The sequence below is a fragment of the Triticum aestivum genome, chromosome 5B (genome assembly GCF_018294505.1).
Source record: "Triticum aestivum cultivar Chinese Spring chromosome 5B, IWGSC CS RefSeq v2.1, whole genome shotgun sequence".
Classification (NCBI taxonomy): Eukaryota; Viridiplantae; Streptophyta; class Magnoliopsida; order Poales; family Poaceae; genus Triticum; species Triticum aestivum.
Window position 1 is genome coordinate 328,651,633 of NC_057807.1, and position 3,307 is coordinate 328,654,939.

General features: G+C 48.0%; 1 long non-coding RNA gene across 1 annotated transcript; it reads left to right on the plus strand.

Moving 5' to 3' along the window:
• Nucleotides 1–672: 672 nt before the first annotated feature.
• Nucleotides 673–2,690, plus strand: LOC123116062 (uncharacterized). Its single transcript, XR_006456915.1, has 3 exons — nt 673–754; nt 840–931; nt 2,638–2,690. It is a non-coding gene; the product is annotated as an uncharacterized lncRNA (long non-coding RNA).
• Nucleotides 2,691–3,307: the final 617 nt, after the last annotated feature.

Genomic DNA, 3,307 nt, shown 5'->3' on the forward strand with positions numbered 1-3,307 from the left:
CCAACGGCCCGCCTGTCTCACCCACGTCGCCCAACCCACAACCCGCACTCCCTCCCACGCACCCAACCGCACCCAACCCCTCGTGCCCTCCTCTCTCTCTCTCTCTCGAACCCTAGCGCTCCACTCCTCCCTGGCCGCCGCCACCTCCGACACCCTCTGTCCGCCACCACCTCCGGCGCCCTTTGTCCGGCGAGATCCATATGGATCGATCCCATCCAATCCGCCACCACCTCTGGCGCCCTCTGTCCGGTGAGATCCATATGGATTATCCCCTCCAACCCTCCAACCCACGACTCCTCCTCCTCTCCTCCTCTCTGGATCTCTGGATCGACCCAACCGCCAGCCCCAATTTGTTCGTTCAGTTAATCAGCTCGGCTCCATCGGCACGCCAAATCTCCACGACCAGCCGCCTTTCCCTCCCGTAGCCGACATGCCTAGGAAGGAGCGCGACGCCGAGGGAAGCCGGAGCTCGTCGCGGCGGCGGCGGTGGCGGTCGCCGTCCGACTCGGACTCCGACTCCGACTCCGGTGGCTCGCCCCGCCGGGGTCGGAGCCGCCACCGCCGCAGGAGCCGCCGCAAGGCCGCCCCGTCCTCCTCCTCCTCCTCCTCCTCCAGCGGCGCGAGCGATTCGCAGGCGTCCGGCTCCGGCTCCGACTCCGGGGACCGCCGAAGGAGGCGGAGCAGGAGCGCCAAGCGCGGGGGCGTCACCGAGGAGCAGATCCTGGAGTACATGTCCAAGAAGGCGCAGAAGAAGGTGGGGGTTTCCGCTCGGCTGCCTTCCTGCCCCGCGCCTAGGGTTTCCGTTGCTAACTTGTTTGTCGACGGTGCTGCTTCTGCAGGCCGAGAAGGTGGCCAAGAAGATGAAGGCCAACGCGGTGTCGGGCTACTCCAACGATTCCAACCCTTTTGGCGATCCCAACCTCACAGAGAAGTATGCGCATTCGGCCCCTCCTCCGATAACATTACACATTGCATTGGTGATGCTTGCTTTACCAGTAGAAACTTGGGTTGGCACCTGTTTGCTTATATGCTCCTAACTTTGCTGTTACAACCGATAACATTACACATTTCTGCTCCTAACTTTGCTGTTACAAACGTTGTACTTCTTCATTTGTTTGCCGGTTGTCCTAATTATGTACAGTTTGTGGTCCACTTTCAGAGCAATCTATAGTGTTGCAAACTGAATTACTACTGCTTTGTCTTATGGATACAAATCTGAAAAGAATTTTATGCGAGCACAGATAAACCATCCACCTTTGATGATTTCTACAGTGGGAATGAGGCCTTGCTTATTTGTAAATAGCTTTGGAAGTCGATTAGTAGCCTAAGTATCTTGTGTGTATGCTTATATGCTTTATGGCATATTTCCTGTACCAACAATATAATATAAATGTGTGAGTATACCTTCTGTTGTCAAAGCAGAGAGTAGTTCCTTGTAATTTCAGTTTATCTTCTGGAGTGTCATTTCAGTTAATCTTCTGCTGATGCTACTTAGTATGTGCTCACATATTCATGCTGGAAAGATAATAATGTTGTTAGATTGCTTACTGTTCTTTCATTTCTGCATACGGCTTACTCTGTTTCCCCGCACTCTGCATATGCCCTGTTCCGAGGGAGTGCTTTTGTTTCATGCGCGATAAACTGGCCGTTGCTAACTTGTCTTTGGCGTCTTGTATGGAGCAGTAGCTGACAGCGACTGACTGTGTGGAGCAACAGTTTGTCTTGCTTCTGTCCTGCTATGGATGAATGCTTCTTGAATGCATCTTGTCTTTGGTTCATTTTGTAGTACAGTAGAATGGATGCATATGCTCTGTACGTGTTCATCTCTTCAAATTTGTGCAACAGCAGTTTGGAGCTTCCATTCTGCTATGGTGTCTTTGCTTAATTTGTACTACTATTAGAATGCAGACATTGCTTTGGTCCCAAATAATCTGTTGCTTGCTTCGGATAAGTTGACATGTTGTGCATATAATCTGTGTGAAGTTGTGAACAACAACAGATACAGAGCTGGCCTCTTTGTTTTTCACGGAGAGCCTGCTGCAGCTTTTCTGTTGCCATTGACTGAAATTGTCGGCCTCCCAATTCTTATCCAACCTGTTACTGCTCCTGGCAAACTGAATTGCTGGCCTCCCCTTGCTTGCTTCATCTCTCGCAGTTCTGTTAGATGCTCTACTTCTTAGTAGTGGGTGGGGGTCTTGTTGCTTGTCTCTGTCTGGATCCGGCATGTGCCAGCCTCATGATGCCAACATGTTTGTTGTAAAAACCTTATCAATGCTGAATCGTTCAAACATTAATATGCTTGCTAGACTAACCAATCTTATGGCTCAACTAATTGATGGCAGCCAAATTCCGCTAGTCTTGCCTTCATCTCCGAGGCAGGCAGGCGCATCGGACGATGCACTAGCCTCTCCGCCGCCTTTCCTTTTATTTAGAACGACGCTTCATCCCATCCGGCTGTTACGACAACGTTAGGCCAACATGCTCATGTTTCAGTTTACCCACTCCTAGCTAGCAAAGCAGATGTCTTGTTTCCTTCCTCTTTGATTTGTTTGAGTACTATCTGCACGTTAGTTTTTTCGTTGATTAGTTGGTATTTTCTGCTCATCTATGTTTGACATATATTTGTTCTATTTGAAGGTGCAGATTGTATAAGATGGGAAATGGACAACTCCAACCATTCCAAACCAGTTCAAGGGGCCATGGAAACAAAAGGTACACCATGAACTATCTCATGGCAATATGACTAGGTAGTCTATTTGCTTAGACAAGCAGCGATGTGTATTACAAGTTCTGAGCTGAGATTTCTGTGTATTCAGAATATCAAGAACCTGAACAACAAGGGCAAAGTGGAAGGCACCTCTGGTCGACAACCCAGGTAACCTGAGCTTACGCACTGCTATACTTTCTTTCGAACTTATTCTTTGAAAATTCAAAGCTTATGCAGTTTTGCTACAAGTACCATAATTTGCATTGAAGATATTGTATTCTGTTGCTGTATCATTGTTTAATAAAACCACAGCATGATGCTCACATGAGATATACACATGTTTCTGTGCTGTTTGATTCAAGCTTACTCTCGTTATAATGTATTCTATTGCTGTTTTGCTACAAGCTGTGTGTTGATTTGATAACAGGAGTTTCCTTGTCCTGGTCCTATACTGCATTTTGACTCCTATGTTTCTGTGCGCGTGTTTTTAATTGATGTTGTTTCGACTTTGAACTGCTTCTGCATATGGCCTATACTGCAATTGAGATTTAAATTTGTGGTTGTTCCTCTTTTACAGATGCTCAAGTGTGAAGTGTGAAG